Below are 11,160 nucleotides of genomic sequence, written 5' to 3'. Positions count from 1 at the left end.
CCTGATTAGCATACATTTAGTACAGTATTTGGCACAAGTAAGTCAGCTTGGTCTTACAGCAAGAGCACAGGCTTGGAAGTCAGAGGACATGGGTTCTAATCCCAGCTCCGCCACTTGTCTGCTGTGTGGCCTTGGGCAAGTCACAACTTCTCTGTTCCTCAGCTACCTCAACTGTAAAATGGGGATTAATCAATCAATCGTATTTATTGAGCGCTTACTATGTGCAGAGCACTGTACTAAGTGCTTGGGAAGTACAAATTGGCAACACATAGAGACAGTCCCTACCCAACAGTGGGCTCACAGTATAAAAGGGGGATTAAGACTGTGAACACCACGTGGGACAACCTGATTACCTTGTATCTACCCCAGCGTTTAGAACAGTGCTTGGCACATAGTAAGTGATTAAATGTTTACCTGTTTTGATGTCTGTCTTCATCCTTCTGGACTGTGAGCCTGCTGTGGGCAGGGATTGTCTCTGTTGCTGAATTGTACTTCCCAAGTGCTTAGTACAGTGCTGTGCACAGAGTAAGTGCCCAATAAATACAATTGAATGAACAAATGCCATAATGTTTATTAAGTCCATAACAAATTCCACTATTGTCATTTCAATAAGAACTTTATAATGTTTGAGATGAAAAGGGAAAAAGATTAAAATAGGAAAATTTCAAGTCAAATATAGTCCCTGTCCCACATGGGGCTCTGATTCGATGTAGGAAGGAGAACAGGCGTTGAATCCCCATTTTACAGATGAGGAAACTGAGGCTCAGAAAGGGTAAATGACGTGCCCAAGGTCACACGACAGGTAAGTCGATGACCTGACATTAGAACCCAGGTTTTCAAGTTGCTGGTGCCCAGCGGAAAGGGCACAGGCCTGGGAATCAGAGAACCTGGGTTCTAATCTTGACAGCCGCTTCCTGCTATGTGACCTTGAGCAAACCACTTAACTTCTATTTGCCTCAGTTATCTCATCTGTAAAATGGGGATTGAGACTGTGAGCCCTATGTGGGACATGGACTGTGTCCAACCTGATTATCTTTTACATACCAAACACTTAGTTGTCTGGCATATAGTAAACACTTAGATACCATTTTTTAAAAAATCCTCTAACTCCCAGGCCAGGGCTCTTTCCTCTATCGATGGATTACGTATTTCCCTTCCTCAGGCAAATTTAACAGGAAACAATTCTTTTTTTGTTTTTTCCAGATTGTCATGGTGCTTCAAAGTGTTTCTTGAGTTAGAGTCTTTCCTAGTTATGAAAGGTATGAATTCAGTTCGTAGGGACAGCGTGAACCAAAGGTGTTTCTATTATCAGCACATCCTACCCAACGTTTGTCTAAACACATCATACGTAAACTCGTATATTCAAAAAAACCCATAAAATCAAACTCCTTGATAGAAGTACTAAAGTTCAAAAGAAACCCTTTCCTAGAGTTGTTATCATTTCTCCACTATTGGGCAGTGTCTAATAGATTTAAGATTTTTGCTTAATACTAAATTTTATTCATTTTATTCATTACTTATGTCATCCCAGTGGGCCTGAACTTTTGAATTCTATTAATTTCTGATTTCTGCAGCTACAGATGTAGAAAAATGTGATTCCATCCTGGACAGTGCACAGTGGCAGGTTTGAAATGTTTCTGAGTTAAATTCTTTCATTCTAATTAAGGATAAGATTGTCTGCTTTGATTCAGTCTATCACATTTTTCTGCATATTTTTCTCATAGTTTGCACCAACGTGGGCACCAATGAGAATGCTACATGGACAAGTACCTGATAAAGATCTGGACCACAAAAAAGTTGTTGCCAGGATTTTAGGGAGAACATTCCCAGGAAGAGGGGATTCCTAGTCAGTTATGGAATTTTAAGACGTCAGCAGCATTTTGGGAAGTGGCTTGGCCTAGTGAAAAAGACCCCAGTCCTGGAAGTCAGAGGACCTGTATTCTAATCCTCACTCTGTCACTTGTCTGCTTTGTGACCTTAGGTCATATAACTGCTCTGTGACTCAGTTTCCTCATCTGTAAAATAGGGATTAAATGCCTGTTCTTCCTCCCCCTTAGACTGTGCACCACTGTAGTAGAGCGACTCTGTCCAACCTGATTATCTCGTAGTAGTGCTTAACAAGTACCATTATCATTTTTTAAAAAATGAATTCCCTGAAGGTGTTTCCAAAAGAAATAAAACCTATTGTCGTTAAATCACTAGGTGACTTTGTAGGGCACTTTAACATTGCTATGCCTCAGTTCCTCCATTGAAAAAAATGTGCCTGGCAGTTCAGATGCCTGTTTTACAGGGGTGTGAGATTGTAAATTTTGAAGGCAGGGATTGCATTTTACTTTAAGTATACTCTCCCAAGTACCTACTAAGTGCATACAGCACCTACTAAACCAAGAGCACTGAATTCATAAATACTAGGTGTTATAGAGCTTTAAGAACTTCAAATGGAAGGTGCTAGAAAAATGCAATTATCATGTGAAAAAAATGAGCATTTATTTATATGTCCTTGGTATTGAACCATCCACCTTTCTCTACAAGCTGGGATTATTCTGTCTAACCATTCCCCAGTGCAAGATAGGGGATATGCTGTAAAGCTGGGAGAACCTAAATAATGTTTTAGTTTGTTTTTGCACTAAACATTAAGGGACGGGTATGTTCTTTCAATTGTGAAAACACAAAGCTTTGGTCTGATTTTGATGTGCAGAATTCAGCATATGCTAAACTAAATGGTCAGGGGCAGAACTAATGTACTACATCCTAATAAATGGAAATATTTAGGTGTTGAAGATGAGGTATCTCAAAGTGGAAGGCAAATAAATACTTTATTACTCTATAAGGAAAATATGAATAACTTTTTCTATTTTCACTTATACTTGATGTGCATGCAACATGTCAAACCAATGACTTTCTTATTAAACTATACATCCTCTACTTAAAAATCCATTGTTCTAAAATCAGAGAAGTACCATCACTTAGAGGAAAGAAAATGGATCTAGGAGTCAAGGAACCTGAGCTCTAACCCCCAGTACACCACTTGCCTGCCTTGTGACCTTGAGCAAGACACTTAACTTTTCTATGCCTCAGTTTCCCCATCAGTAAAAATGGGAGTTAAATACCTGTTCCCTCTCTCCTTTAGAATATGAGCCATGTGGGGGGACCAGGACTGTATCTGACCTGATTATCTTGTATCTCTCCTAGCTCTATATTGCAATACTTGGCACACAGTAAGCACTTAAATATTGCAGTTATTTAAATCCAGAGGTTCAAAAATTTTTGTTGAACAATTGAAAAGTGAGTGTCACTATACCATACTTGCTTTTACAACTAACCTTCTGCTGAACACATTGTCCTGCAAGCCTCAGGCCAATTCAGATTAAAAACATATTTTAGAATAATCTGCATGTTTAAAAACTTTAGTCATTTAACTTGCCCTAAGAATTGTCCAAGAAAAGTTATTACACACTAGCTGAAGTTTAAAGACGCTGAGATTCTTTGGAGGAGAGAATTAATATTTTAGTACCACCCAATCTCACATCCCCGATTTAGGAGGGACACATTCCATTAAAATATAATAATAACAATTTTCCATTTATGATTCTTTTCCCCTCATCCCCAACAGCATTTCTAATCAACTACTTCAGTGCAATTTTAAGATCTTCCCCTTCTTCAAAGCATTTAACTGTTGGCAGGTATATGCAGGACATAAAAACAATATTACAACTTCTATGAAACCTCTTTATGGTCAAGTTAGAGTGAAATTGTTTATAATAGGATGAAGGGGGTGAAGGTCTTGGGTTGCTTTCAAACGTTTCAGAACTTCCTTACCCTTTTATTACCTACAGTTGACATACTTTGATCCATTAAGATGTCTGAGTTTAATAAAATTTTGTATCATGGGAATAGAATACCTTCGCTAAACAGACAACACCCCTGATACCATTTTTGGCTAAAAGAAACAAAACTTTAAATATATTTTATCTTCTCCTTTTCCCTAGTTCTTCCCACTTCCTGATCAGCTAAGAACCAGGGATGGCATGTTGCCTTTCATCCCAAAGATAAAGGTGATAGATCTAATGAATTACTGAACTGAAAAGGAGAGAAGGGAGGTGATGTACGAGGGGGCAAGGTGATGGAGAGCTTTGAAGCCAATGTTGCTTCATACGAAGGTTGATGGGCAACCACTGGAGATTTTTTGAAATGCGGGGGGAAGAGAGGTAACATGCCCAGAGCATTTCTGTAGAGAGATAATCCGGGCAGCAGAGTGAAGTATAAACTGAAGTGGGGAGAGACAGGAGGTTGGGAGATCAGAGAGGTTGCCGATGCAGTAATCCAGTCGGGATAGGATGAGTAATTGTACTAACAAGGTAGTGGTTTGAATGGAGAGGAAGTGCATTGACTCAATAGGTGCTCATTAAATATCATTTTTTTTCTACTATCTCAAATCTGGAGAAACATACATGCCCTCTTCCATTCTTTCAAAGGAAAACCTTATTTCATTTCTCATTTCAATCCACTATCACATATAGCAAATATTTCCATTTTTGGTAGTTGGTACAGCCAAGACATACTTCATTCTGGAAGCAAAAGGTTGAAGTCCTGTAAATACCAGATCAATTGCTAGCAGAATATTCTGATTAGATGTCACCTGTATTGTATTATTTTTCACCAAAGGGCATTTGGGAAGACATTTGCACTAGGCTAGGAAATGAAATGGAATTGCTAAAGATTAACACTGCTTGAAAACAAAGGCTTATGGACTTTGAAATCCAGATGAAATGAAGCAAACTTGCATCATTCAAATATATTTGAGGGCTGCTGTGAAAAAAAATTTGCAGAATGCCATCTCATTTGCATGGCTCCAATCTAAAATAGAGTGATTGGTGCTTCCCGCTAAAGCCAATATGGATCAAAAGATAACCACAGAAGATTAAAATGACTGCCAACCTATAAATAAGAGAGCCAGGCTTTCATAATGATAACTATGATGTTTGGTGATCGGGGCCCTGATTATAAAAGTTCCAGTGAAAAATCCTAGCTACTGAGGTGGAGCAGAGATTTGAAGGAAGGGTATCAGATTTATAGGTAACCCTTCCAGTCATTTTAATCCTGCTTCATAAAAGCTTGACGATTGTAGTTTTATCCAAGAAAGGACTGTGGCATCTTAACATGCGATTTATAAAACCCCCAATAGAAATGTTAAGATGATTTTTCCTTTGTGATCACCCCAAGGGGACCTGATATTTTGAGGATAACAGATCCAAATTCTAGCATATTAAAGTTAGCCTCAGGACCTACAGGAAAGAACTAAAATCCCAGGCAAGAATGTGGAAAAGATTGTGCCTGGTACTTGTGGATGAGTTGATTAGCTTCAACATGGAAAAATCTTTATTACAGAAACTGGCTCCTTCTTCTGAATTTGCTGTAATAAACTTGAAACTTTTTAGGCCACTGCCTGTCGTTTTTATGGTGACAGTTTCCATCTAGAAGGTGTAGCAAGAAGAATCATTTTCCACTTTGATTTCAAGGAAATCCATTTCAGTGTTTACCTCCTTTGCATTTATAGAAATCCTCAGTAAGAATCATACACCCCCAAACAAAAATAAGGTAAGAAGAGTTTCATATTTAGCAGAGCTTTGCACTACAGAATTATAAGCATAGTGACTTAGTGGTACTGTGACTCTGGTGAATTCAAATAATTAATATAGCTTCCCAAAGTGACTCTGGGCTTTGCTAAAAAGCCTGTTAATAAGAACAAAAGTTCCAGACCTATAATTTTTTTTCCTAAATTGTAAAACCATCAACAACGCATTTCTTTCCTCACTGTTTCTTTCCAGCAAGGAGATAAGGGGGAATGGGCCCTCTGTTTCTTTGTGTAGGTATTTGTGCCTGAATTCAGGAAAATGTGTCTAAAGACTCCCATCTGACAACAGTACTCCAGCATTGGAAGCTGACTCACTTTTCCAGCTACTGAATCTGGGGAAGGGGCATCACAATAAAGTTATTCATAAAGTGCTGATGCTATTTAGAAAATTAAGCAGGCAGATGATGGGATGTTTCACCGGGCCACCCTTCTGGAAACAGGAGGGCCAGTGTCTTCAGCTGTTTAATCCTGAAATGTGACTGGAAAAGAGCAAACCAAACCCACCAAACATTCTCTTATGCCTGGTACCTTGATATCTATTCAGAGTGTTAGGATCTGATCCAGAATTATTATGTCAGACTGAGACAAATTAAGTGTGACTTTAGCTTCCATGAAGTATGTCCAGCTATTATGTGGGAAGAACAAAAACAAAACTTAAAACAAAAAGTGCTACTTATAAATCAGAAGAATTCAGGAAAACCCATTTCAACATATTTGTGCCAAAAAAAGTGCTAATTTAATTCATTCTCTCTGGTTTAAACATAGCCCCAACTGCATTGGAAACAACTAAACCAATATTACTGTCTGTATGCATTAGACCTGAACTGCCTTCAAGTTCGATTTTTCAAAGAAATTGGAAATAATCTTTTACGGCCTGTGAGTCACATTTAATGTGCTTCCCTTCAATGGGGATACACTGTCTGAGCAGTTCTGATGCCCAGTGCATTACTTACATTAGGCTATTCAGACAAGTTTATAAAAAGTCTAAAAGGGATAAACTAGACATTCCTTCCTTTAGAAGATGCCTTTAGATAGCTTTCTTAAATTTCTGGATAGTTGGGGATGGCATAGTCTTATTGCGCTATAGGTAGTCTTTCACAAGCAATTGAGTTAGCTTGACTTTAACTGTGAACTCCATTCCTTTAAAAATCTAAATATGATTTAACTAACTTCCTTTCACAATATTCTTTATCAGTTGATTTTGACTCAAGTATTCCTTATTAATACTTCTTTTAGCTGCTTAAAAAGAAATCTGATCCGAACTTAGAAAAAAAAGAGCTGAAAGATCCAACAGTAATTGGAAAAATACCAGCAGAATTTGTTGCACTGGACTAAATAAGAAAACATGCCATCACAGTGAGAATGGAAAATATTAATTTATAAAAAGAATGGTAGAAAACTGCAATAACCCAGGTGTTCTGCATTGTAAGAAATCTACTACTGCTACAGTGGTTATAATAATTTTCAGAACTTACAGTAGTTAAAAGGGACAAGTAAAAACATCAAAAAGGGATAACATTTACAATTGATTTAAAAGACCACTTTGAATTTAAACAATAGCATGAGGCAAGAAAGAAGAAAATTGCAAATTTTCAGAGAAAGCATGCTAAGCATTAAAAAGAATGTAATCCCTCTAGATTGAGGTAAAAATGCTAAGTGGAACTGAACTAGAGGTCGTGTAGCTACGGGTTTCCAAGTAGACATACAAATGATTTATGATATATTAGAAAGAATAATAATGAAGGTCATTTGTTAAGTGCTTGCTATGTGCCAAGCACTGTTCTAAATGCTGTAGCATGGTGGCATAATGGATAGAGCAGGGGCTTGGGAGTCAGAAGGACCTGGGTTCTAATCCAAGCCCCACCATCTGTCTGTTTTGTGACCTTGGGTGAGTCACTTCACTTCTCTGTTCTTCAGTTACCTCATCTGTAAAATGGGGATTAAGACTGTGAGCCCCTTGTGGGACACGGACTATAACCAACCTGATTAGCTTGTATGTACCCCAGTGCTTAGAATGGTGCCTGGCACATAGTAAACACTTAATAAATACCATTAAAAAAACCCAGACCCTTACCAATGTCCCAAAATAATCCTCAAATCATACATCATGAATACTTCCACCATCCAACCATGGGCTCTTCAACAGATCAATATAATTTCTGTTTTTGAAATAGTAAGCACTTAAATATAAAAAAAACCTGAGAATTGGGAATTAGAAACATGGATAAACATATCTATCCACGGTTAAATAAAAGAAGAATGTGGTGGGTTATATTATGGGATTAATTTAAATACTGAAGACTGTATCAGGTGGCATCAGAAGTCACACAGAACAAATATACCAACAAGAGAGGATAAAAGCACTTATAGTGAAGGAGTAAATGCTCAAAGAGAGCTACCATTATTATTAGGAGAAAATATTGACATCAACTTAATTCATTAATTCATTCATTCAATCGTATTTATTGAGCGCTTATTGTGTGCAGAGCACGGTACTAAGCACTTGGGAAGTACAAGTCAGTAACATATAGAGACAGTCCCTACCCAACAATGCGCTCACAGTCTAACTTCATAAGTTTGTAGTTGGACTCTGATTCTAAGATGATCCTAAGGTAACATCTGTAAGTGTGTCTTTGAGAGCACCTATGATGATGAATCAAGAAATACCGAGAACTTTGCTAAAGTGTAAAGTAACTTGTTTGCATATAATGGGAATATTTGTCTTACACTATCCAGTAATTTTCCCTCTCAGGGTCACACCTGGAGAGTTTCCAGTACTCTACCAGCCTCGGCTATGGGAAGGAGAGTCAAGCAGAGGCATTTCCATTCCAATCCTAGCTTGGGCAGTGGCCAGAGAGTGGAAGGCAATCTGCTACCAGTCAAAATTCATTTGTGCTGGGCAGCAGCAGCATTGGTGAGAGTCAAGGTTGGAGACTCAGGTTTACTGCGCGACAGGAGGCAATGGTAAACTACTTTGATATTTTTTCCAAGAAAACTATGGATATACTACCAGAACAACTGCAGGTTGTGGTGGGGCATTCTGGGAAAGATGGGTTCATGGTGTCACTAAGGGTCAGAGATGACTCAACAAGACAATCCAGTAATTGCTTTTCCAAACACCAGACTTAATATTTGCATTAAGATTATTTTCAAGAGAGCAGGTATAACATCTATGACTTTTAAAAATAATGGATCATAATTTGAATGCAGAATTGAAAAAAATTGCACTGGAATATGACATTCTATATATTCTATTCTGTCAAATGTGGCAGCAAAAGAATATGATCAATCTAGTTTAAAAAAAACTTTGAAAAGGAAAGCAAAATCCTAGAAATATTAATGAAATGTGTTGATTGGTTTGCTATTTTGTGAAGATATGCCACATTATATCCATCTTAAAAATACTTATGAAGTCTGAAAGCTCACTGAATTTTTCTATCACCCCTTCTTATTCCCCTCATTTTATCTTATGGAACTTATTTCCTTTCTGTTAGGGTAGGAATGGAAAACAAACTGGAGAAGAAATCAATAGGTTTCTTGACATCTCCCAAAAATACTTTTTTTCCCCCTTATTTAAAATGAAAAAAAAAAAAAAAACCCACACACAGTTGGGGAGGATAGGTAATGAAAAAAGTTTCCTCTTTCAATTAGAACCTATGTCAAGCTCTCTGGACACACATAATTGCTGTAATATTCTCCAACTCTAATAGACCCGGCACAGCAGGGTAGGAAGGGGCAGAGTTAATGACTCTTGATCCAGGCCCTGATCATATCATTCTTTCCACACAATCCTCTCCCTCAACTTGTACTCTGGCTTCCACATCCTCACATGACCTAAAAAAATCCCAGGAGCTTCCTTTTTTGTCCTCTCAAACTTTAACTTCACTTTAATAGCATTACTACTTTAATAGCATTACTATTTCAATTCTCTTCCTGCTTCTTGAAGCCTGGCTGACCGTCACAAGCAAGTAGAAAATTCTTTTGTTTAAGCATTATCCATGAATTTATGGTTTCTTCTGGCTACAAAAACAGAAATTGAATCAATAGTCATTGGCATGGCTCCGTAGAAAACTGTTTTCCATCAGTGTCTCATGGTACAATTCAAAACACATAACTTGGCAGCTACAAAACATAGAGTAACATTTTGATTTGACAGGGGGAATTATATCATTAATTGAATTTTATCATTAATCAATATGCTTGAAGAAAAACTTGAGGACCTGTCATTTCATTACCCTATCTGCCCTCCTTTCCGCACTTACACTTACATCAGTACTTCTTAACCACTTTGACAGTCACCCTCACCCCCAGCCCCATAGCCCTTATGCATATATCCTTATAATAATAATAATGATAATGACATTTATTAAGTGCTTACAATGTGCAAAGCACTGTTCTAAGTGCTGGGGAGGTTACAAGGTGATCAGGTTATCCCACGAGGGGCTCACAGTCTTAATTCCCATTTTACAGATGAGGGAACTGAGGCCCAGAGACGTTAAGTGACTTGCCCAAAGTCACACAGCTGACAAGTGGTGGAGCCAGGATTTGAACCCATGACCTCAGACTCCAAAGCCCGGGCTCTTTCCACTGAGCCACGCTGCTTCTGCTGTTTCCTCTCTCTGCAATTTATTTCAATATCTACTTCACTGACTAGACTGCAAACTCTTTGAAGACAGGTATTGTGTCTACCGACAACATAGTACTTTCCCAATCACTTAGCATGGTGCTCTACATACAGTACGCACTCAGTAAATAGCACTGATTAATTGATTGAGAGTACTTTCATAATGAGAATACCTACACAATAGCTTTAATTTTATCTCCTTTCCTTATTTTTATTTCCTCACCTGGGCTAATACTGCATCTGTAAATCTCCTATATAATTTATTTTAGTGTCACCACATTGTAAACTCCTTGAGGGCAGGCATCATGTCTACTAATTCTACTGTACTTTCCAAACCGCTTAATACAGCTCCCTACGCACCTTAAGTGCTCAACACGCACAACTAATGGATTGAAATAACCAACACAAGCACATTACTCCTTCCAAGATTCCCTTCTCTACCCTCAACTTGTGAATCCTTTTACCTCTTCTGGTCCTAAAGACTCTGTATGAACCATAGATGATCGCTAAGGAATTCTTAGGGGAAACAATGTATCTGCCTAATTACATAAGTAAAAACTTCAATATGAAATCAAAGCTATTCCCCAAACCAAGGTGGCATTAGCAACAGATTCTTCCAGGATATAGCTAATCCAATTCCCGCATTTGAACTTTTTTTTTCCTTTTCTTTACTGGGCTAGTCCCATTTTCTTCTACTATACAGTGTCTCCAAATCTTATCACTGTGATGTCACCAGAGTTTCCTTTCCAGAAGAGCCAAGAGTTTATCAGACAAGTACATCTGTCTGTAATAAAAGCCAGGACTTTTAATGGAGGTCCCTGGTTAGGCTACAGAGTGATCTATTCTGTACATGGCCTAGTGGAGAAAGCGCGGGCCTGGGAATCAGAAGGACATGGGTTCT

The 11,160-nt window shown here is 38.1% G+C and overlaps 1 non-coding gene across 1 annotated transcript; it reads left to right on the top strand.

The window, feature by feature from the left end:
- The first annotated feature begins 8,377 nt into the window (after positions 1-8,377).
- Positions 8,378-8,515, top strand: LOC119931876. The gene has a single exon (XR_005452181.1). It is a non-coding gene; the product is annotated as a small nucleolar RNA SNORA7 (small nucleolar RNA).
- Positions 8,516-11,160: the final 2,645 nt, after the last annotated feature.

Source organism: Tachyglossus aculeatus, chromosome 8 (genome assembly GCF_015852505.1).
Source record: "Tachyglossus aculeatus isolate mTacAcu1 chromosome 8, mTacAcu1.pri, whole genome shotgun sequence".
Classification (NCBI taxonomy): Eukaryota; Metazoa; Chordata; class Mammalia; order Monotremata; family Tachyglossidae; genus Tachyglossus; species Tachyglossus aculeatus.
Note: the sequence above shows the minus strand (reverse complement) of the source record. Positions and strands in the feature narration are given on the sequence as shown.